General features: G+C 36.1%; 1 pseudogene across 1 annotated transcript; it reads left to right on the plus strand.

The window, feature by feature from the left end:
* The first annotated feature begins 20,712 nt into the window (after positions 1–20,712).
* LOC149556747 (pentatricopeptide repeat-containing protein At2g03880, mitochondrial pseudogene) lies at positions 20,713–24,634 on the plus strand (annotated as a pseudogene). Its single transcript, XR_016364771.1, has one exon. The product of XR_016364771.1 is annotated as a pentatricopeptide repeat-containing protein At2g03880, mitochondrial pseudogene (transcript).
* Positions 24,635–26,646: the final 2,012 nt, after the last annotated feature.

The following is a 26,646-nucleotide window of genomic DNA, read 5'->3' on the forward strand; positions in this document are numbered from 1 at the left end:
CATGCTAAGTCATACCATCCAACTAGTCTCCAAGATTGACCCTCTCAAGTATATGCTCTCTAGAATAGCACTTACAGGCCGTTTGGCCAAATGGGTTATGCTCCTTAGTGAATTTGACATCCAGTATATGGATAGAAAGGCAATCAAAGGGAAAGCTATAGTAGATCACCTAACTAATGCACCTCTAATAGATGCTTATCCATTGATCACAAAATTTCCAGATGAGCATATCTGTCTAATTGAAGAACAACCCCCATGGAAACTTTATTTTGATGGCTCATACACATCTCATGGATCAGGGGAAGGAATATTGTTGGTCACACCTCAAGGAGATTACATTCCAAAAGCCTTCAAGCTACAATTCCCTAGCACCAACAATATAGCTGAATATGAGGCCCTCATAGCAGGATTAAAGATAGCTGTAGAATGGAACATTGTTGAGCTACAAATCTTTGGCGATTCTCAGCTCATCATCAAGCAAGCCCTAAATGAATATCAAACCAAAGATGAAAAGCTATTACCCTACAAAGAGCTAGTTGATCAGCTAACCCAACATTTTACAAAGCTTCAGTTTACACAAGTGCCTCGAATACAGAACAAAGCAGCAGATGCTATGGCTACTATAGGCTCGCTCTTGGAAATTCCCCAAGCAGCTACATAGTATGAGTTTTTAGTGGAGCAGCTCCTCACACCTGCCTATGTGAATGAGGATTCAAATCGTGTTTGTATCTTGGTTGGTCCCCAATCCCCTTGGTACCATGAGATTCACGCTTACCTTAACGATGGTATCATATCCCCTCACCTCACATGTACCCAACGCCAGAACCTCATCCAAAAATCATCCCGCTATGTTATCATAGCCAATACCCTATATCGTCGGGGTTATCACGATACTCTCTCTCAATGTTTAGACCAAAATGAGGCTGTGATGGTGTTAAAGGAAGTACACTCTGGACTTTGCGGTGCCGACATGAGTGGTATTGTCCTAGCACGACAAATCCTTAGAGCAGGCTACTATTGGCCTACCATTGAAGAAGACTCCTGTGACTTTGTCAGAGAGTGTCTCCCATGTCAGCAGCATGCAAATCTTGTGCACGCTCCAGCACAAGATCTACAGCCTATTGCACCACCTTGTCCTTTCGCTTGTTGGGGCCTTGATCTAGTTGGAACTATCACACCCCTCTCATCTAATGGACATAAATGGATAATAACAGCTACAGACTATTTCACTAAATGGGTGGAAGCAGTCCCCCTAGTCTCAGCTACATGAGTTTAGGTCTCCAAGTTCATCTTGTACCACATTGTTTGCCGCTTCGGCATCCCATCCACCATCTTCATCGACCACGGAGGTAACTTTGAAAATCTCAACATGGAATAATTATGCACTTCCCTCCGCATCCATCACCGCTTTTCTAGCCCATATTTCCCACAAGGTAACGGCCAGGTAGAGGCAACTAACAAAACCCTCCTCAAAATTTTAAAGAAAATTGTCAATGATTCCAGCCGTGATTGGCACCTACAAATAAATCCAGCCCTATGGGCCTATCAAACTTCCTTCCGTACATCCACAGGCACAACTCCATACTCCCTAGTCTATGGTGTCGAAGCGGTACTACCTATAGAGGTTGAACTTCCCTCCTTGCGCATATCTTTGCAAGGGCAAATATTAGATGAAGAATATAGAGTAGCTCGAATCACCTAGCTAGATCTCTTAGACAAGAAGCGACAACAAGCCTATGATCATCTCACAGTCTATCAAACTTGTCTCAAAAGAAATTTCAACAAGAAGGTGCTTCCATGACACTTTCAGCCAGGTGACATGGTCCTCAAAGAAAACATGAAATTCCAAGTAGATCGAGAAAAGAAAGGCAAGTTTGAACCTACATGGCTTGGTCCTTATGTTGTCACTGCTTCCTTTGGCTCTGGAGCTTATCAGCTATCTACACCAGAAGGAGAACTCTTGAATGATCCTACTAACATCATTCATCTCAAGAAGTTCTATGCTTGAAGATCCTTGGTATACCCAGCTTTTGAAAAATACAAAAGAAAAAAAATAGTAAAGAGAAATAAACGTCCAATGGTGAAAACTTGGCAATTCAAGCACCTTGGATAGGTACCTTGGTGAAAACCTGGTAATTTAGGTGCCTTGTGTACTAAAGACTAATCCATTATCTATCACTATCCTATCCCTCATCCATTCACCCACCATCCCATAAGACACACTTGCTTGTTCCCTTGGTGTTCCAACCAAATATCCAAAATCTGGTGAAGCTTGTAAATACCTCCTGTACAGCTTGTAAATCGTGTACCAAAGCTTGTATTATACCTTGTAAATCTTGTACCATACCTTGTCTATCTGAATCTTGTCCAAGGTTTGTACGATATTCCAGCCTATAAATAATCCTATATCCTAGCTTGTATACTATCACGTGCACACACAAAACCCCATTTTCACTTAAGCTTTTCGCAAACCATCTACCTATCCACCTATCACCTATTATAGACATCCTATCCTTCACAAACATTTCCATCTCACAAAAACCAAAACATGAAAAAACTTGTACATTTGTAACATATCTTGGTCCATCAGCTTGTACATCCTCTTTAGCTTAGTACCATTGTATCTATCCAACGTTCGTGTCAATTCATCCTTGATCAGCATCTTGCACCCATCACACATCTTGGTTAGCTATTCCAACACATCCTTTAGCTAGATTTCCTGTCACCAAAGTGTTATCTTTCTTAGTTCAGCTTGCCAGACGCATCACTCATCCAAATCCACCAGCTTCGATGCTCTCCGATAGGTCCTTGCAGGATATAGCTTTCCTCATGTCTGATCTTGGTCCGTTAGCACCTTGTCCTACCCATCTCGTTGGAAAATGGCTCTCTTTTGGATTTTCACTTTCTTTTGATTTGGGATCTTCCCTTTTGGGTCTTGAAGTATCTTTTCCAAGCAATCTCCTTGTTCTCTCCTCAAGGTTGCCACAATCTTCCATATCATGGTATGCTGCGAATGGGGCAATTAGAGCGTAAGGTCTTGATCAGGTCTTTCGTTTGTTTTTCTTTTCTGCTTGTGGGTTCTCCAGTGTCGTTTCCACTCTGCTTCCTCTAGGATTCATGTGTGATGCTGGGGAAATCCTTGTGTGTTTGTTTTGAGTTAGTTTGTCAGTCCTCTGAACGGTTGGTGAAAAGGCCTTGATGTTCTTGGTAACCTTGGCAATTAACCAATAGTCCTATAGCAAATCTAGTGCTCAACTACATGGTGGTACTTCTCTTTGAAGTATCCCCCCGCTCAAAAAGCTTCAATGGTTTTCCTTCATCTCCATTATCCCCCATCCATATCCAGCATCTGTCTCTCCTACCCCAGCTGATGCATCAATATCTCTTTGAATCACTCATCACTCTTAGCTTTAGGGATCCACAATCCTAGTCTTAGGGATCCACCAATCCAAATTAACCCACCAAGCCTCATCTTTCGAGATCCACAATCCTAGTCCTAGGGATCTCCGAAACCCATCTTCCACCAATCTAACTCTTTGAAATCCTATTGCATCAGCTTTATAATCCCCTCATCCATCTCCCTATCCTGGATTCTTTTTTATAGCGCTCCGCTCCTTCATCCTCTGCAATCCCTGAGATCTTAAGCTTGCTTCTTCTTGTGCCTCTGATTCTCCCTTTCTCATTCTCCCATAGTAAGAGTTTGAGCTAACTAAACCTCTTCTCTTAATCCAATCTGAGTCTCCTTGCTCATCCCAGATTCTTGTATTTTTCAAGAAGCCACCGAGCCTCGCTTTCTCTCCCCGCTGCCTTCTTGAGGGGGCATCTCACAGTCCATTCTCTCCTCTTCTGCTCTAGCCTTGGGCATCTTATTTTCTTATCTTTGATGTCATGCCACTTGCAGCATCACATCAAAGAGGGGCAAAATGTAGACACCTACAAATCCTTTAGAAAATAAAGTATTTTTATTTTCTGAAAAATTCCTGATGACATCATCATTTATTAATTTATTAATTATTCAATTAATTAATTAATTTTTATGCCATTAAATCCCTTTATCTTAATTAAAAATATTTAATTAAGGAATCCCTCCCAAAAATGTTTAAATCTTATTTAAACATTATACCCTTATTTATTAATTATTTAATTAATAAATTGACCAAAAATCCTAAAATAAATAAAAAAAATTTTTTTTGCCCAAAACTTGGCCAATTTCCTTATGACCAATAACCTCTTCCAAAATCTTCTAATCCTTCTTTAATTTCGATTAAAGGCTAATCCCATCATTTCCTACCCCTAATCCCAACTCAAAATATTTAATTAAGATTAAATATTAATCCTCATGTTTATTAAAAAAGTTTTAATAAATATCTCCTCAACCCAAACCCTTGAAATAAATAAAACTTTATTTATTTCCTAAAAATCTAATTTATCCTCATCCTAAGAAGTTCTAGACTCTTCTAGAAAGTCTTCATCCTCATCCTAGGAAATTCTAGACTATTCTAGAAAGTCTTTATCCTCATCCAAAGTCTAGACTCTTCTAGAAGATGTCTTTAAACCTAATCCTAATCCTCTCCTAACCTTGTCACATTCCCTAAACATGGGTTAAGACTTACTAACCCAAGCCAAAGTTAACAAATATCTCCTCCTTCACCCACCCTCATTAAATGCCATCCACTTGCCTATCCCTAAGCTAATCCTAAACCATCCTAATCCATCCTCTAATCATTTGCACAAGCCTAAAAAAGCTTAAAACCTTCCTAATCAAGTCCAAGTCGAAATTGCTCTCATCACCCTCAAAATATCTCAACCATAAAACTTTATGAAGTCCACTAGGTCATAAATGACTCTTACAAGCCCTTTTATTGCTCTTACAAGTCATTATGAGGGTCTTTATGAAGATTTTATCCCTTGAGCCTCCTTTGTTGACTCATCCTTCCCCTTTCCTCCATCCTCTCACCATGTGACATGTGTCACTCTTTGATTGGCTATAAGGAAGCACAATCCATGTGCTCTCTTCTCATGCAATCTGAGCCCTCCATGAGCTTTTTCCCATCCTTGCATCTTTGCCCTCAATCCCTCAAGCCTCTTGCCTATAAATTGGATCTTTCCCCTTTGCAAAATAACACAATCCATGAAGTAAAGTCATAATGCCATTTTGAGAAGCCATTTTACATCAAAACCATACACTCACATCCAAATTCCAACTCCATTTGAAGCCCTTTTTGAAGCATAAGCTTGAGCATACATCCTATCTATTTAGACAAAGCCACTCAACAAGAGAGCTTCTCATTGAGAGAGTCCATTAATGGCTCATATTCTCAATTGAGAGTTCATCTTAGTCTATCTTGAATTTTATGAATTTTTTTTAGTTTGTAGAAGCTTTATTTAAATTTGGTTTCTATTAGCATACTAACATTGATCATATACACTAAGAACATCTTTTCAAACTTGAGGTTCTAATGCAAGAACATTGTAGACTTGCTGGTAATCTTGCATGTTGGAGAGATTTTGGCTTGAATTTATGGATTCGGTCACCAAAGGAGTGGTGCTTGGTCATTATTGGTCATAGTTTTGTCCTAGGAGCTCAACATACTATATGGAGCTCGACAAATGCTAGGATCTTGACATACTCTATGGAGCTTGACATGCTTTTTTATCTCAATATGCTTTGGGAGCTCGACATTGCTTATGGTTTTGTTGATGCTCAATTTGGTCTTTATTACACTCAGCTTGGTCTTGGTTCTTGTTGGTACCAAGTTGTTTGTAAGCCAACTTTGGGTATTTAATTTTTTTTGTAGCTGACTTGTGGCTCAATATATATTTAATGTAAGGGATTTGATTTAATTTGTAATGAATTGAGCTGACTTGTGGCTTAGTTGGGTTTAAGTAGGGGATTTTGTGGAGTCTTTAAAAAATTTATGATCATCTAGCTTGGAGAAGAGGATGAAGGGTGGATGTGAACTTTGAAGACCTAGTAGTTGCAGCTTGAGAACTAGAGGATTGCTTAGTGGACCTAAGGACACAAGTGTGGATTCCTCTTGGTGTTCTTATCCAGTTGTGGATCTAGACAAGTTGGGATTGAGATTGTAAGTTGGATCTTATGGAATCTTGCAGAACTAATATTGTAATTGTTGTTTGTATTTGGCTCTAACCTAGAAGACCTTACAACCAAGCATATTGCATGTACTCAATTATTTTATGAATAAAAGGTTGTGATTTGGTATCAGATCTTGCATTATTATTACTTATTATTGTGTTTCCTCAGTGTGGTTATTTGCTAGGGGTTTGGACATCTCCTTTGGGGATTCTCTTGCCTTGCACTAGATCAAGATGACCATTTTTAGGTGACTTATTTTCCCCTCTTTGACTAATGTGTAGTCGATCTGAGAACACATTACATCAAAGAATATAGAAGCCAAGTAGATAGCAATAGATAGACATATCTGATTCCAAAGAACAAAATCCAGAAAGAGGTAGAAAATCCTAAATGCATAGCCTTGTAGCAACTATATTGAACACTTGGAGAGAGAGTCTATATCAAAACTCAAGAAGAGTACTAACATCAAGAAAAGTAGATAGATCAAGAGAAAATGGAAAGGTCATGCATATGCTCTAGAGAAAAAGATAGCCATAGAAAAGAAATTTACAACAATGATAGAGTAGTCCTCATCATGTGTCCTCCTATGTCATGATACAAGATGCATCAAACATAGAAGGGGAAGCTTCATCAATCCCGAAAGGTAAATATTTTAGACTTGTTATTGCAAGGTTCCAAACGTGTAAGAACCCTTATGTTTGTTAACTTGTTGCTTCACAAACTTTCCTTGCATGGAAGCCTTGACTCTTGTGTTGATAACTAATCCTTCTATGGTTGCGGCCTTAGGAACCAACTAACCTATAACCCTTAGGGAGTCATCTTCCCATCTCTGTTTGATGATGCTTCTATTGCAAGGCAAAAAAAATCTTGTAGAATTTACATTATCTCTTGTCACACCTTGATACCCTAAGAATTTTTCTAATCCTCCAAAGCTAGAATCCATTAGCACCTACAAAGACTGGACATGTGTTAATATGATGACCCATATAAACCTTAATTTTACAATTATTAATATTTTATGGTTCCCAAGACCTTATGCTTTTCAATCCTTTTCTTAAAGAAGAATATGTATCTTGGGAGGGAGAACAAGACTGAGAAGCCAAAACAAGTAAATTAAATTTTGCTAAAAGACAAAAGATGGTATCCAGAAGCCATACTTTAGAAGCATGAAAACTATCTCTCACCAGTCATGGGAGAAGAAATCCTAAGACCCTGAAAACCTACAATTTTATAACTTGTGACCACAAAATTAATCATTTTCAAACATATTAAATATTGATTATTTATTCTTCATCAAAATCCCAAATTATATCACTTGAACAAAGACTCTATCGACATGGCTTAGAATAATGAGTTGTCCTTATGCAATTGACAAGGCTACTACTTTCACACTCACTCATGTGGCATGTGGGACTAATTAGTGCTATGTACTTGGATGTGATAACCATTTGAATTTGAAATACTAGCCAACTTGTTGTTAATGATGCAAGACACTCAACCCAAGAATGGAAAATGCATCTTGGTAGATAATTAGAGGTAAAATTCACCCCTTACAGTCACCCAAGAACATGAATAGTACTTCCAACACAACACCAACAAGACACCACTAACTCACCAAGATTGAGGTCATATGTTTACTTTTAACCTTGAAAACATACCCCATACTCTAACTTCTAGAGCCAAAGCCACCAACCAAACACCCATGAAGATGTGCTACAACTTCTTAGTCAAGCCAAACAAACCAAGTTGACTAGTGAGATCCAACCCCCAAAAAAAAGAAGATGTAAAACGGCATCGGAGGGTGCCTAGGATGAAAAATACTCTCTTGACAAGGCCAACCTCAAAAAGTCAAAAGAATCAAACTTGCACCACCCAACCACACAACCCAAAAAAAAAAGAATGAAACCCACCTTCCTCCAATGGAATACATCTTGTATCATGAGCTCAAAACACCAACCAATGGTCTAAACACAAGTTACCAAGTATATTTCATGGGAGGTAAGTTAGCTCATCATGCACATGAGGAGGTTGGAGTCGAAAAGCTTCGCCATGTGACAAATGAAAAAGGGAAACAAAATGATGACTTAGTGAAAGAAGGTCAAGTGATGACCACCAAAATAATGCCCTAAGAGAAAACCAAAACAACATCAAAAGGATGAAGAAAGAAAAAGGATGAGTGACAAAAAACTAGAGAAAACTGCAAACTGCAAAACAAGGAAAGCGAAGAACAAAACACCAACCTGGAGAACCAACTTGTAGAGGTGTCACAATATTAGGACTTTCCCTTATTCAAACATGAACTAGAACTAGTCTGAATCACTAGAGCACTTGCAGACTTGGGAAATGATCACTCGAGGTGGCAACCCAAAACGAAAACCTTTCTTGTAGAGCACAATCGTGATTACTGAACAAAGCAAAAATTAACCTTAAATACCCTATCTATCATGATAATTAAAGGGTGTATTATCATGGAAGGCACGAGGGAAAGGGTTCTTGACATATCCAAACATTTAATTTTCATTTGTTGCAAACCCCTTGGTTTGAGGCCAAGGATCCATACTTTCTTTTCCCACACACAAGGGACCAACAACTTGGATAGAGATGTGGTGTCCCAAGCACCGAGAACCAAAGGAAAACACAAAGGACTTGCCTTAAGTGAGACAAGCAAAAAAGAAAAAAGAGGGGACCTGCAAAAAGTAGGGATGGGTATCTAGGGCATAATGGGTCCCTTCAAAACTTATTTTTGCATTATTCAAAAATATTTAAATTTTCTAAATATAAATTAAATCTCAAATAACAAATGTGCAAGTTGCATTCACCAAAATGTGAACCAATAAAGGCACACAAAGAATTAGTACAAGTAATGAGAGGTCAAATTTTTTATTTTTTTGAAATAAAGATGATAACTGAAAATTGACAATTTAAAAATTGAAAAATAAATAAGATCAAAATCTTAGAAGGTTCTAACAGTTGGGCTCAAAACATTGTGAGAACAAAACCCACCATCCTAGAAATATATAGGAAATAAAATCAAAATATAATTCAAATCTTAAACAAATTTTAGAGCTCTTAAAAATTATAAGAAAGTGTGATGAACATGAAAATCAGACAAAACTAGGTGCTTATATCCAATTTTGACACACGTGCACTTTGAGTGGTACATCATTAGAGTAGAGAGAGAATACAAAATATAATGTTAGGTATGAATTTAGAGGTTTGAAATGACAAAACTAAGAGTTCGAGATGCAATTGCATTAGAGATCATGTCTAAGGTGGCAAAAGATATGAAGCATGTTAATGAATACTAACATGTGGTAAAAATAGATGCTACTAAGTTGATCATTGATTCTTGCTAAAACCCAATGTATACTAATAAATGATTCACTATACAGATGTACTTAGCACATCCAACAACATAGGGAGATCAAAACAATGATGGAGAAATAAACATAGGAGAAATGATGATGAATGCTATCAGATTTGTTTCCTATATACTGAATTTTTTTTTCCTATATATACTTGAACATGTTAGAATCTGATAAGATTAATAACCCAGAAAACTAGTGCAAAGAATAAATATCTAAACTATGAATGCAAATGATACAAAATCAAAATAGCATCATAGAGTTAGTCTCCAAGAGAGTAATGCAAATTTTGTAAGAAAAATAGCATTAAGAGGATGCAAAAACAAGAGATATGCAAATACAAGCTAGGTAGCATGCTTATATAGGCTAGGAAGAGGGAGGAGGTGGCAACACCAACCAATGAGGAGCAACCATCTATCGAACTAAAGATAGCAAAGTATCTTCCCAAGATAGCTAATGGATGCTCACATGTAGGAAGGTGACACCTCACAACCATTCACCTAATAAGACATGCTTTATTAACCTAAGCAAGATTATTAAAAGTGTAGGAAAAACCTAGCAAAATAGGAAAAATTAAAAACTACACTAACACCCCCCCATAAGCGAAGCTTAGGTGGATGTAGAAATGGGTCCCGACAAATCAATCCTGATGAGGTACCCATGTACATAAAATTCCCCTAAAAGAGAGAGAAAAGAGACTCCCCAAAGAAAATTAGGACTCCAAGTGAGAGGAAGCAGCCCCTCCAAAAGATGAAGCATCCCATACCCCCAACAAAGCTTGCAAATTTTGTCTGGTAGATCCACTTACATCGAACAATTTTTCTTCCCTTAGAAAAAGGGACAAGATCCCAAGTGTGGTTCCTCATCAAGGAACTATACTCTTCCTACATAGCTATATCCCACTCAGAAATACCAAAAGCCTCATGAAAGGACTATGGATTTGAGGCAGTAGCAATGAAGATATGTAAAGCATCCTGGAATTGTGAACGAGTCTGCTTGGTGTCTGATGGATCCCCAACCCAATCACCTGCAAATTTCAAGGTTTGTCTAGCCCAAAGTGAACCAAAAGATGGAGAATCTAGAGGAGAATCATCAACCTATGAATGATGACTAGGAGAGGAAGGAGGTGAGTCCTCTAAATCACTCTCTGCATCAAAAGTGGAGGTAGAAGACTGCTTAAGTGAATCTGACCCATTGGAAGATCTATCATGTACTCCAAGTGACTCCAATGTTAAAGTAGAAGGCAACCCTGTGACCATGCTCTGCGGGTTAAGCTGATGCAAGCAGTGGAAGTTACAATGGCCAAACTGCTCATGCCATAATATGCTCATGTCATTAGAGTGAGTGAGAAAAATAGTCAAAGGAGGATCAGGAACAAGGTGAGAAAACATATAGAGTCGTGACTGATGATTTGATCTCCCAACTGCAATTGTAGAATCATTATGCAACTCACATATCTCCATTGAATCAGGAGTGAACTCAACCCACTTGCCTAAACTTGTGTGAGTGATCTGGTCTACTGATAGGAGATTAGTTAACAATGAGGGTACACAAGGAACATCATGGAATGTGTCATCCCCCACATCAACAGACCCTCTCCCACACACCTCAACAAGAGTGTTATCACCCATCAAAATAGAAGGCATACTACACGGCTCCAAGGATGCAAGTTCTTCCTTAGATGAATCCATGTGGTGCGAAGCACCTAAATCAAGAACCCAAGTGGATGGTGAGGAAGCAACTGCAAAAAGGGCCTTGCCCTTTCCTTTCCCCTTACTATTTTCTTTTTCCTTGTTAGACCCTTTGTCAGAACTTTGTTTGATAGACTCAAGAACACTGATATTATTCTTCTCAAGAATGTATGTCAAGTGATCAAGTTGTTTCTGCAAACATTTATGTTCATCATGACCAGGTCTTTTACAATAGGGACATTTGACCTTTTCTTTCTTAGGCTTATCGCCCTTGGAAGATGGTGTATCAATAGTTGCTTTTGAAAAAACTAGTATCTGATCCTTCTTCTCCTCGCTATTCTTTTGTTTCTTGTCCTTACTATTGTTGTTACTACTTTGTCCTTGTTGTTCTTTTGTGCCTTGGTTGACAGCCAAGGCATGTGACTTAGAGGACTTAAGAGTGCCCATCTAGATTAGCTTGTCTTGTTCTCGAGTGAGATTGACAGCAAAATCATCTAAAGATGGCATGGTGAATTGAGTACCAAGTGCACCCTTAGTAGCATAGAAGGTAGAGACAAACACAGAATATTCTGAACTTAGCTTAGAGAGAATACTAAGAATCAGTTGTTCATCTTTCTTTTCAATTCCACATTGTTTTAACTACAACCTTAGTGACTTCAATTTAGTGAAGAAATCCTGGATTGTGTTGAAATTTCTTGGACTTAAACTAATTAGTTCATTTTCCAACATATGACCCCTCATTGAATCTTGTGTGCCAAATAGTGTTTCTAGCTTTTTCCATACTTCATTTGGTGTATCCAAAGACTCAATGTGAAATAGCAAGTCAGGAGAAATAGACAAACACAATGTTCCATATGCCTCATCACATTTGTTAAACCACTTAGGCTTGTCTTCATCTTTAGCAGGTTCAGTTTGAAGTCCCATAGTTATCCTATTTAATCCAGCTTTCTTTAAGTGAATTTTCATGCATGATTTCCACTCAAAGTAATTGTATGGAGTTAGGATGGGTATATTTGTTTGATCCATGATGAAGAAATGCAAAGAAGAAATGCTAAAAAGAAGAGAACCCAGCCACGACAATGTCCCCCCCCCCCAAAAAAAAAATGATTTGGCACTTTATTTTAGTGCATTTACAACTACCACTAGAAAGAAATACTTAGTGGTCTTGATTTCAATGCATTACAAACCCTCATGAAGAGCATATGCTAAAAGTGAAACTTGGGCATAATAATCAGGGAAAAAAATAGCACCACTGTGATCTACTCAAAAAATCATGCACTTTCAAAAAAAGAATCACCTCAATATGAGGTCGTATGAGAAAGTTATGATCCTCCAAAGTTTTCAAAACGAGAACTGTGCACAGTCACGGCTGAGCATCTGCAATTTCTGAAGAATTCATGAATGAAAATTAAAAAACAATTCCACTAGTGGATAAAGCACAAAAAAATAGCCAAGTTTATAACAAGAATCATCAAAATCGGAGTCCGTATGAGCAAGAACGAGATATTTGAAAATTGCATTCAAATCTATGACTGCCAACGGAGAGGGGTATGGTTGTAGCCTTTCATGCTTGATTATGCAAAATATATAGCTTGCATGCAAAATTTAAAAGATACTCAGATGGTTTTTCGGGGCTGTGAACAAAATCTAGAAAGCATTTTTCTTGTTGATGTACAGAAGATGTTGTTGTGGTGTAAATTAGACACCTTTAACAGTAAAAAACGGTTCCAAAAATCAAAAAATGACCCCAGCAACCAAAATATGACATGCAAATGCTAGATCAACTTCCTAAGTCCATCAATGGCATGTTGGAACCTGCAATACTGATTGAAAACTCCAAATATGCAAGTTGGTTATCAAATTTGAGATTGAAACCCCAGAGAAAAACCATTTTTGTCAAAACTTTTCTGATTCTCAGGATCATCCAAAGATGCAAGAGAAGAGCATACTTCGTTTTTCAAAAAACTACAATAAAGTTTATTAGCCCCCCCCAAATCTCTCAAATAAGGAAACTAAAATCTACTCTTGCACATAGAAAAGCTCTGGTACCATGTTAGAATCTGATAAGATTAATAACCCAGAAAACTAGTGCAAAGAATAAATATCTAAACTATGAATGCAAATGATACAAAATCAAAATAGCATCATAGAGTTAGTCTCCAAGAGAGTAATGCAAACGTTGTAAGCAAAATAGCATTAAGAGGATGCAAAAATAAGAGATATGCAAATACAAGCTAGGTAGCATGCTTATATAGGCTAGGAAGAGGGAGGAGGTGGCAACACCAACCAATGAGGAGCAACCATCTATCGGACTAAAGATAGCAAAGTATCTTCCCAAGATAGCTAATGGATGCTCACATGTAAGAAGGTGACACCTCACAACCATTCACCTAATAAGACATGCTTTATTAACCTAAGCGAGATTATTAAAAGTGTAGGAAAAACCTAGCAAAATAGGAAAAATTAAAAACTACACTAACAGAACACATCCAACAACATAGGGAGATCAAAATATGATGGAGAAAAAACCATAGGAGAAAATCAAAGTTCAGCAAGAGATCAAAATCAAGAGGCATGCATATTTTTTTTTGGTATCATGGCAAGATTGGTCTCATCATGAGAATTCGTTACTCATTCAAGTTCATGTCCAATCGAAAGTGAAGCATGTTGCATATGAATAAGATGTTGGTGCTCTTGTTCTAAGTAATGGAGAAGCTACAACAAATGTTTAGTTTCATTATTATATTAATACTCAAAACCTCCAAACTTGAGTACTTGAAAGACTTTGAAAAGGTTTTAAGAATCTTTAAATTTTGATATGATGGGAAACTTTGGAAAAAAATAACTATCAACAATTTTGGATTTTTTTGAACTTTCCCAAATATGAAGAAATGGAGAAAATATCAAGCATTAGATGCAAATGTCAACATTTAAAAAATTATTACAAACTCCAAATATCTGCATTATTCAAATTTTATCCAAATGGCCAATAAATTTAAATTATGAAATACAAAATGTCAACAATTATTGAAGTTCAATAACTTTTGTAAAAGCTAACATGCTTTTGAACTTTTAAAAAATATTGAAAAAAGTTGTATGTGGTAAAGCCTCTATGGTTCCTTCATAACTTAGATGCTTTAAAAGTTTGTAAATTTTCTACAATGTTGAAAATGGTTGAAAATGTTTTATAATGTCAATAGATAGAAAACTGCAAAATAGTAAAGGGGCTCCTAGTGTTCATTAATAGCCACACAACAATACCGTGTTATCCATGATGCTTAGGTAACCCATGTATATACTTGAAAAATGAAGGCATACCTACCCTATTTCAATTCACATTCTAAGGTAGGCCCAACTATACTTAGCAAATATTTATAGCATTCCTATTTGCTTATGTTCATTGTATTTCTATTCTAGTTTTCTCTAATTCAATTTTCCAAACTACTCTTTGCATTGCAAATGGTTAATTCTATTTCTTTCCAACTAAATATGAACCATAATCCTTTCTCATTTACCAACAATCATTAGATACTCTAGCTTCCATTTTCATTTGTTATGTGAGCCCCCAAATATGAAATTCAATAATCAAGGTTTGAGAACACCACAATCCTAGACAAGTCTTTCTTTCTAGGGGACAACAAACTAGCACATAAAAATATAAAATATTTTTGGAACAATATACCACAAAACCCTAAGACCCCATTTACAATTTTGTATATCCACTTGTGATCATAGCTATACTACCAACTCTTAAACTCAAAGATCTTCTATCTAACCAATCAACCCTTCATGGCATGTAGGTTACATCTAATTATCAAACCATAGATGTGAACTTGAAATGGGTTTGCATTATTTGTGCACCATGATCTCAACTAGGTTTTTGTCCTACTTCAAATTGAAAGCAATTGTGGAAAAGTAACCTAAAAAAATTAATCAACCTAAGACAATGAAAAACAATAATGAATTGATACAATAAAGCTAAGATATCCTTGATGCATTTCAAAATGGTAGTGAAACTATATTGGCTAAGAAATAGTCACTTCTCCAGGATATTATTTGTAGTAATCAAACAACATTATATAGTTGCTTTAATCACAATAACTAAAAACATCTAACTAATAATGCAAAATAAATAGTGGATATAAGCTCCTCAAGTAAGCCCCCTTGGCTATCAATCTCAAATGCATAATGAAGTAGATAAAATAAATTAGCAGCCCATAATTAATGCATTCAACATTAGTCTATTACAATAGTGTTGTACTTAATTGAAAAGAGATATGCATTAATCTCCTTTGATTTACAACTCATCCATATACATATGTATATAATTGTAACCTCTAACTAACTATTATGCTCTATGCATAAAATAAAACATTAACACCAAAGATTCCTAAAAGAATTGAACCCTTTTAAACCTATCAAAACATAAATATCCCATTTGCAATAATATTATAGAGTTCATTGTTTTGTTAGAGGGGTTGTGGTGTCAAGTCATATTTTTAGATTATTTGGACACTACGTGAATTATTAAACTCTTGTTGTTAGTACAAAGTATCCTAAAAGGACTTAACCATATGTATATGCATAGGTGTACATATAATGCATATAATTTCAACCTCTAACTAACTATTACTCTGTCATCAAATCTAGGAGGCAATGTATTATGCATAAAACAAAACATTAACACCAAACCATTATAATTCTATCAAAACATAACTACCCCATTTGCAATAATATTATAAAGTCAATAATTGGTTTGTTGGAGGTGTTGTGTTGTAAAGTCACCTTTTTATATTATTTGGACACTATGTGAACTATTAAATTCTTGTTAATGTAATGTCTCGCTATATGAGTTTATGAATGCAATGATAGTGAATTATGAGAACACGATAATAAATTATAAATATGATTGATAGTTCCAAATTCTACAAAATTGAAATGCACTAATGAATAATAACACAATGGTAAATGGATTATGAAATAATGCATATATGATTGGTAATTCCAAATGCGAAAAGGAATATGGCCAATATTTCCAAATACTCTTACAATGCAATGATAATGCAATCACAACTATATCAACATGTACCAACAACTAGTAATTCCAAATGCAATAATGACATTTTGGAAGTAATTCTAGTTCACATATATATAATCTGGCAATGTATATGTATGCACATTACCTTGTGAGCCATCTCTAATCTTCGAAATAAAATGTGCTACAAATTAAAAGATAAACAATATCTGGTAGAGGTATGTCTTCTAAGAAATTATAATAGTAAAAATGCAATCAACTTTTTTAATATTAAATATAAGTTAAATTCATATCAACATCAAGTCACAATCTGCCTAACAAAAGAAATGGAGGAACAAGCAACTGATCTGTGGTCCATACAAATCTTCCTAAAAACATCAAACCATATTACAAAATATCAAAAAAATTCTTATGTTATTGAATAAGAGTTTTAAAACTTGTTTCCTATAACCTATCATCTTTAAATCACCATCCAAGTCATCCATGACAATAGCCCATCTAACCACCTGAGCCTCATGGCTCCATCTCTGATCATTGCATTTGAATCTCTTGTGGTTTGTTTCCTAGGTAATGCTAGTGCATGAGGGGATGCACTAATCAGAAGGCATAGAGTTGTCCCCTCATTGAAATTATCATTGTTTTCTGTAAATATGAACATGTTTGGAGCATCACAACTTTCAACAATTCTATTTATCATTCTGCCTAACCTAGTTTTGCTAGGTCTCGAACTAGTCAACGTTGTTGTTACTTGCTTGACCTCCATTGTCTCACCTCCATCCAAATTTTCAATTAGATTCCTCAGCTTGATTTGTTCCACCATTTCTTTGAGGGTACCTTCAAAGGTGTCTGGATCATAGGTCTCGACCTTTACATCAAACAATATTCCTTCATCTTTCAATATTTTAGAGCATGCATTGGTTATCATCACCGCTTTCTTTTCTTTCACTTTATAGCTGAGAGTGACTTGCACACAAATTTTATGCATAATGAATCTCCTCAAAGAATCAGCAAGGATTCTACCCCTATCCTTAAATACATCATCATTCCTAATTAACCAAATAGATGAAAACAAATAAGAGGAAAAAATAGCCCAGAAAACATTCAAGGGTTTTGGGAAGATCGGGGATATTTCCAAAGATAGCAAAGAAAGGGAGGAGCTCATAATTAGTAGGGATGTCGAACCAATTCCAATGTAATGTTCCCAAATTTGAATGTAATTTATTAATTTAATTAGTTAATAAATTGGTCCTAGAATTTAAATAATATAACAAAAGGACCTTTTATTAGTTAATATGGGGCCTAAGTTAATAATATTTGTGTTTTTGCTTCTGATTGATTTAGTATATCTCAGACCTATTTTTATTTTAATTGTTTTGTAGGTGTTTCCATTGGCTATCTTTGTAAACCCTTGAGAGTTCCTCTAAAGGATATTTAGGCACAATGTATAGGTAGTAGTTGTTATGTGATTTTGGATTATTTCTTTGTACTGTGAATTCCTATTGGAGTTCTAGATTGTTCATCATTTTGGAAGTGAAAGATCTTCCCTACTTGGCTTTCTTGTTTCAATGGGATTCAACCCTCATCCTATTCCATTGTGTTCTACTTTGCTTTGGGTCTGGCACATTTGGAGTGCAATCTTCTGCAAATATACATTTTGTGTGTAATTATCTGTACTAGCATTTTATCTGTCATTTGTATTTGGAAAATCTGAAGTGCTATTGTTATTTCTCTATGTGCAATCACCTGCAATATAATTGTTATTGGTAGTGATCTATCTTTCTTGTGTGGATGCGTGAAATCTTTGGCAACATGATTACATCCCATCACCCTTTGCCCATATACCGTATGGGTCCATCTACTTGCAACTGTATGGATCCATCTTCTTGTACCACACAGAGTGTGACAACATCATCGTATAGCTCCCATGAACCACCGTACATAATAGTCTCTCCACCATATGGATAAGAAACATCACTGTACGACATCCAGGTTGTATGACCTCTAGGCCAACATCACTGTACGGTATCCAAATAGTACAAACTATTTCTTCACCCTCTAAGTTGTCCTTTTGTCTATTGTATGGACTTCTAGTGTCCACTGCACTAGCTTTAAAAACTAACATTTAACTGAGGGATTTGTCAAATCTGAAACCTTCGCCTACAAATGGGATCAAAACATTACAGTGTAATTGCCTTCAGATTGAGACACCCTTTTGATCAAGTTCCCTCTTAGAACTAGATCCCCTTTGGATCGAGTTTCTCTTCGGACCAAGTTCCCCTTCGGATCGAGATCCTCTTTGGGTCAAGATTCCTTTTAGACCAAGTTCCCCTTCAAATCAATTTCCCCTTCGGACCGAGATTCCCTTCAAATCAAGATCCCCTTCGAATTGAGGTCCCCTTTGGATTGAAATTTCCTCTAGATAGAGATTACCTTCGAGTTGAGACCACTTTTAGGTTGAGTTCTCCTTTGGGACATTACAATGGTATTAGAGCTGGTGATTTTGCCAGCCTGTTGGAAGAATGGAGAGCTTTGACTTAGATTACACTATGGCTTAGTTTCAAGCTTATTTGAGGGCACACTTGTTAGTCGAATACTCGAAGAATACTTTTGCATGCTAGCTATTGGATGGTCAAGTATAGGATGACATATACAAGGTGGTTGGCAAAATCATTTACCACAAAGATAGAATCTACTTGGTACCTGAGACCAAGATGAAAGAAATGATTCGAGAAGAAGGTACTTACACAAATATCATTGATCCAATGCCCAACAATCAACTTGATGGAGATTTGGGTTCTACTAGTGACCCTTCAAATAAGCAAGCTCTACCAGTAGTTGTTCAGCCTCTTGGTGATGCAGATTCGATCGAAGATTATTTGCAAGACCAATATTTACAGTTGGTTGATTATGAAGTTTATTCCCCAGTGGATATCATGATGGATTACACATATGAATTTCAAATTTGGGATCTTGGTGACTCAAGATGAGACAATATTTCTATTAGAGTGGTGCAGTAGATGCTTAATGACATTGTGGTGCATGGGAGGTTTGATGACAGTTCACTCTTTTTGCCTGCGTATTTGGTTTGGGATCCTATGACTCAAGACATGACAATATTTATATAAGAGTGGTGCAATGAAAGTTTGACGACTATGTGGTGTTGAGAAGGATTGATGTCATTTCACTTGTCTCGCTTGCAGATTTGAATTGGGACCCTGGAGCTATTGCCATTTTGTCTGATGATAGATTGCTTGACAAATATCTTAAAGAACAAATGTGCAAGTTGCATTCACCAAAATGTGAACCAATAAAGGCACACAAAAAATTAGTACAAGTAATGAGAGGTCAAATTTTTTATTTTTTTGAAATAAAGATGATAACTGAAAATTGGCAATTTAAAAATAAAAAATTAAATAAGATCAAAATCTTAGAAGGTTCTAACAGTTAGGCTCGAAACATTGTGAGAACAAAACCCCCATCCTAGAAATATATAGGAAATAAAATCAAAATATAATTCAAATCTTAAACAAATTTTAGAGCACTTAAAAACTATAAGTGCGATAAACATAAAAATGAGACAAAACTAGGTGCTTATATCCAATTTTGACACACGTGCACTTTGAGTGGTACATCATTAGAGTAGAGAGAGAATATAAAATATAATGTTAGGTATGAATTTAGAGGTTTGAAATGAAAAAACTAAGAGTTTGAGATGCAATTGCATTAGAGATCACGTCTAAGGCGGCAAAAGATATGAAGCATGTTAATGAATACTAACATGTAGTAAAAATAGATGCTACTAAGTTGACCATTGATTCTTGCTAAAACCCAATGCATAGCAATAAATGATTTAGTATATAGATGTACTTAGAGTGTTCTTTGACAATACATGTTGATGAAAGATTTTGTATTCTCTTGATACTTTGTGAATGCTATCTAATGCTATGTAAATATTCTAAGATGTTTTTCTTTTATACAAAATGTAGTCATATTATTTAAACTTTTAGATTCATTGATGGTTGTTATCCTTGAAACTTAAGAAGTAGAATTTTGAAGAAAAAGAAATGTGACCATTTTGCCAACTTAATTTATGAAACATAATTGAAATCATATTTTATTTTAAGATAACTAAATTAATGATATCTTACATATGGTGAATTCTAAACATAAAATTGTAAAATTATACACCTTAAAAAATAGTAATTTAAAAGTGAGAGATAATCAAAGACTTGTATTTCAATTGATGGAACACAATAGATGATGATATGAGATATTAAAGACATCCATCAAAGTTAGAACCGTGAAAGATGTGTTCCTTATATGCTTATTCCAATTTTTATAATTTATCATTATAGAAATATGGTTACATTGGTTACATGTTTCCATAATACTAAGCGAGAAATAAAAACTAAGTTTGAAGGAAAAATCAAGAACATTGAAGAAAAATTTGAGAACATGCTTGTAAAGTCGTCTATACAATTTATTTAACATTAACATTTTTACCTTGATATTCATTCATGCGTAGTTGCATTGCATTACCATCCCAACAATGCAGCATGAAACTTGTACGAGAGTATGCTATTTAAATAAAATAAAAAGTGGAGTCCTCTGTGACGGAGTTTTATCTGGGCTGATATCGATGCGTATTCAGGTAAAGAAAGAAAAATATGGCGGTGATACTCCATTCAAGTAATCAGAATTGAGAGGAAGAGAATGGCGGTGTTTTTCAATGGTGGGTTCAAGGAAAAAGCGCAGTTTTAGCTGTGAATGGTAAGATGTCATCCACAGCCCATCTGAATTTCAAATTGGGAGCACTCTACAGAGAGGGTTGCTTGAAAGAGACGCTATGCATTTTGCTGAATACACACAACCCTCCTGGTATAAACTCGCTACATATGTTCGACTGTTGCAAAACTGCATTGCCAAGAAAGCACTTTTAGATGGTAAGCAAGTCCACTCTCACATCAATGAGAATCTTAGGGGATTCACGCCTGAAACGCTTAGAGTTTTGAAAAACACCCTTATCAACATGTATGACAAGTGCGGAAGTTTGTTGGATGCTCGCAGAGTTTTTGATCATATATCTGAACCAGATGTCTGTTCATGGAATATGATAATTGCAGCTTATCGGAGACATGGACTTCCACGGCAGGCATTCACTCTGTTTCACCAAATGCAACGAACAACTGTCCAACCTAATCAATTCACATTCTCATGCATTCTTCCTGTTTGTGCCAGTGTGGCATCTCTGAAACATGGTTTGCAAATCCATGCAAAAATTACAAGAAGCAGTCAACCTGATGTTATTGTTATGAGTACTCTAATAGACATGTATGCCAAGTGTGGGAGTATACAGAATGCCCGCGAATTGTTTGACAATATGACTCATCGAGATGTAGTTTCATGGAATTCAATTATTGCTGGATATGTACAAAATGGTTTTCTTGACGAGGGTTTAAGGCTTTTCAAGGATATGCCTCAACAAAATGTGGTTTCATGGACTTCAGTTATTGCTGGATGTGCACAAAATGGGTGTTGCGAGAAAAGCTTTGAGATTTTTAAGCAAATGCAATTTGCAGGTGTAAAGCCAAATTCGTCAACTTTTGCTAGCATCCTTCCAGCTTGTGCTCAACTTGGTGCTTTGGAACAGGGCATGGAGATCCACAAATCAATGGTTGAAAGTGGGTTTGCGTCAACTGTTGTGGTTGTGACTGCCCTGATAGACATGTATGCAAAATGTAGGAAAATGCTGAAGGCGTGCCATCTGTTTGACAAAATGTCTCAACGAAATGAGGTCTCATGGAATACAATGATTACGGGATATGCACAAAATGGTGATCTTGATGAGGCAGTAAGAGTTTTCAAAGAAATGCCTCAACCAACTGTGGTTTCATGGACTGCAATCATTGCTGGCTATGCACAAAATGGCCTTGCTGAAAAAGGCTTTGAATTTTTGAAGCAAATGCAATTGACAGATCTAAAGCTAGACTCGTCAGCCTTTGCTAGCGTCCTACCGGCTTGCGCGAAGCTTGGAACTTTGACACAAGGCATGGAAATCCATCAAAAAATAATCGAAAGAGGGTTTTCGCCCGACGTCGTAGTTTCAAATGCCCTGATAGACATGTATGCAAAATGTGGAAACATATTGAAGGCACACGAGCTGTTTAACAAAATACTTCTGCGTGATGTGATCTCATGGAATGCCCTCATTGTTGGATATGCACAAAATGGATTTGTTGATAAAACATTGAGAATTTTTAAGCAAATGAAAATTGCTGGTGTAAACCCAGACATCTCAACCTTTGCTAGCATCCTCCCAGCCTGTGCAAAACTTGGAACTTTGGAGCAGGGCATGGAGATTCATCAAATAATAATCAAATGTGGATTTTTGTCAAAAGTAGTTTCGAGTGCCCTAACACACATGTATGCCAAATGTGGAAGCATACAGAAGGCACACAGGTTGTTCGAAAATATGCATCACCCTGACGTAATTGCATGGAATGCAATGATTGCAGGATATGCAATGCATGGTTATAGTGAGGATTCCCTCAGAAAATTTGAAATAATGAGGCAGTCTGGAGTTAAACCCAGCCATGTAACTTTTGTTTGTGTTCTATTTGCCTGCAGCCATGCAGGACTATTAGATGATGGCTGCAAATACTTCGCTAGCATGAGTAATTCTTGTTGCATAATGCCCATAATGGATCATTATGCTTGTATGGTTGACCTTCTTGGCCGTGCTGGCTATTTGGAGGATGCCCTAAACTTTATCATCAAAATGCCAATAAAACCAGATGTGGTTGTGTGGATGTGTTTTCTTGGTGCTTGTAGATCACATAAAAATATGGGTTTAGGAGAGTTCGTAGGAACACACCTCATTGAGTTGGACCCTAAACATTCGCAGCCTTATGTACTTTTGTCGAACATATATGCAGAATTAGGCAGGTGGGGTGACATTCAAAAGGTAAGGAAATTATTGAAAGTGAAAGGAATAAGAAAGATACCTGGATGTAGTTGGATTGAAGTCCATAAAGTCGTACATGCTTTTCATGTAGGAGACAGATCACACCCACAAACACAAGAAATCTATGCTGAATTGGAGAAGTTGTTGTGGAAGATGAAAGCATCAGGGTATATTGCAGATACAAGACCTGTATTAAATGATGTGGAGGAGGAAGAGAAGGAATTACTCCTCTCCCGTCATAGTGAGAAGTTGGCAATTGCATTTGGTTTGTTAAGCACGCCCCCTGCAACAACTATTAGAGTAGTCAAGAACCTTCGAGTATGTGGTGACTGTCACACTGCCATCAAGTTTGTCTCCAAGATTGTTTCAAGAGAAATTGTTGTGAGAGATGTGAACCGCTTCCATCATTTTAAACATGGGCATTGTTCTTGTGGAGATTATTGGTGATGCTAAAAATGAGTAGTCTTCGCTATGACAAGGTGCATGGTATCAGGCTTTTAGGGGCAAGAAACAGTCAGCTTCTATCTAATGTTTCTGAAAAAATGATGTTCCTGAGCGTGCAAAGAACTAAATCAAGCTTTTGATTTGAAGGAATGATACTATGCAATATGCATCACTGCCAAAACACGTTGACAAGATTTCCGGAAAAACCTTGTCTTATAATTATATGGATTCTTCCCAACATTAACTGTTTTCCAGGAAGCTTATACGGCTCTGGGTTCAAAGAGCAGAGGAGGCGGCAGAAGAATGGGCAATTCCACAGGAGAGGTTTTCCTTAAAAGAAGGGAAAAGCTGCTCAGCCACGTCAAAATGTGAGAGTCGTGTTACAATCAAGCCGATGCTTATACAGAACAACGAGATTATTTCTGTATCCATGTCTACTTATCCAGACTTGCTAAGCGTTAGTAATATGATTCTACTCTCTGTTATGCAAGATAGTTGCAGTAGTGCTGCAAAGAACCTTTTTTAATAATGGTGCAACCCCCAGAGGTTTTAATGTTCTTAAAAATGAAAATTGGTTTTCTTATATTAGATTGATTGCAAACTTATATTCTGATTTCGATTAAACCAGCAGAGAAATCTCTCGCTGGTTAGAAAGCCCCTTTATGTTGCACTATATATCCAGCAGTCCGGATGTAACTTTAACCGTACTCATTTTATGTCCGTATGACTTATTCTATTTTTAAATACCCAAAGCCTTAAAACTGTTGAAGAAAAGAAAGAGTGGGAAGGAGTCAGAGTTTTTCATGAGAATTATGGGGAGATTGCAAGGAGCTCAACGAACCACTCTTCCACGATTGCCAGCGTATTTGGAGATGAAAACAGTAGTCCTACAAGTGTTTTTTTTGTGAAGTCCAATCGTTTCCACAGTTACATTTCCCCTGCTGCTTTTACATATCTTGACAGTAAAAAACATTTGTATATGATGATGAATAACTTCATCTCTGTTGAAACTAATGAAAAGAGATTGTGCTTGCATCTTATGCGGATGTAAATTTTAACGGTGAAGCATATATTGGTATTTATAATGTGCTGCGTCTTGTAATTCTTAATATTGTAACAATTTAATTCCTCTAAATATATTTTTTAATTCAGTATCAGAGGTGGAGGCAGGAAATAATTGGAGGTTTCAAAATTCTTGGGCCAGAGCTTTGGGATGTGGAAGTCGCAATTGGAAAAGTTGTTAATTCAGAAAACCCTCTTAACATAGAAAATTTTAAAAATGTAAAACTAATAAATATATTTAAAATAAGAAGTCATATGAATTTATAGAGTTAAATATTTTTATTTTAAATATATTTATTATTAGTTTTAGATTGATGTTTATTTTAGATATTTTAATCAAATATAGAGTTAAATGTTTTATATTTCTTATTTTAAATATATTTATTATTTAAGATAGTCTATAGAGAAGAAGTCATATGAATTTATAGAGTTAAATATTTTTTAAGTTGTATAATTTAGATATTTTAATCAAATATAAAGTTAAATGTTTTATATTTCTTATTTTAAATATATTTACTATTAGTTTTACATTGATATTTATATATATTTCTTATTAGTTTTACATTGATGTTCATTTTTCTCTCAGTAATGTGGATTCATTTTGAAATATGTACCACTGTATGATGATACAATCTGTTGCAAATGGTATTTCTACCAAGTTCCGTGCAGCAGTTTACTGGGCCTTTATAGTATTGTTTCATTCATCTTTTGATGCCACCAATTGGCTACAGGAAGATGCAACATCCAGCAGTAAAACTAAATGGCATATGGTCTGAAAGAGAATTCGAAGGACCTAGTCTTGGTACGACATAAACCTTGAGTCTGGATGATTCGTAGTCGACTCTTCTTAAATTCTGGACATTAAGTGTATATCTATCACCAAGACTTTGCTGCAGTAGGCCCTTCCAGATCAGTCAGGCTCATGCCTCAAGAAGAAGCATTCTTTCCTTGCTCTGATTTCTTCAAGTACCTACCAGCACAAGATTAGGATTAGATTTCAATAAAATTGCTAAAGCAATTATAATCTAATAAATCACTTAACAAATTGGGCATTAAAATCCTTTTATCATAAACAGTATAAAATTCATTCATCTGACTTCAATTCATGGTGCTAGGCTTATCCAGCTTACATGGACCATTAAGATGATTGTTGGGCTTCAAGTTAATGTAACACAAGCTTGGAACGCAAGCCACAAATCTGCTGTTGAAGTCGAGGTATAAAATTGCAAGAAAAATCTGTGTCTAAGCCTATTGCAGATCATAGAGAAGCCATCAAAATATATTTTTGTGGAAATTTACGTGGAAGTGCCAGTTTAATTGACAGTGCATGGGAGAACACATGAGACACATGTGACATCAAGTGATATATACATTGTGGCACTAAAATTAAGGAAACTGAACTTCTGATTGTTGCATGCAAAGACTAGTATAATATAAATATATCTGAGCTTAGATTAAACTAGAATGTGATCACATAAGCAGGGCTATATATTGAGTAGTTTCACATTCATGTGAGTTTTTCACTTCAAATCAATTGTTTATGTTTGAAAAGATTGTATCCACTCCATTCATTTTGTACATGTCTCTTAAACTAAGCCACATGTATTCCTTGGACCTTGTGATTTGTTGCTCTCAGAGTATCTGTATTACTCTTACAGGCCTCAAACTGGTGAGCTCAATTGAGCTTAGGAACTTACATCTGTAGGGTAGAATATATCAGTCTAAGGAGTATTCAAACTTGTCCATTTGTAAAAATTCTGATTCAATGGGGGTTTCATAGTGCAATTTGATATATCTTAGATTAGGTTTCAAAGTGCGATTTGATATATCTTAGTCTTAGGCTGAAGATTAAGGTACATATTGCAAGTTAAAACTATCACTTGTCTTATATACCTTCTAACTATTGCACAAGGTTGGGACTCAAGCTCTCGTAGAGCTCTTGTTTGATGTTGCAACATAAAAAATAATGAGAAATTGTGGGAAACATT

The sequence above is a fragment of the Cupressus sempervirens genome, chromosome 5 (genome assembly GCF_028749045.1).
Source record: "Cupressus sempervirens isolate cs-2001-9-10 chromosome 5, ASM2874904v1, whole genome shotgun sequence".
Lineage (NCBI taxonomy): Eukaryota > Viridiplantae > Streptophyta > Pinopsida > Cupressales > Cupressaceae > Cupressus > Cupressus sempervirens.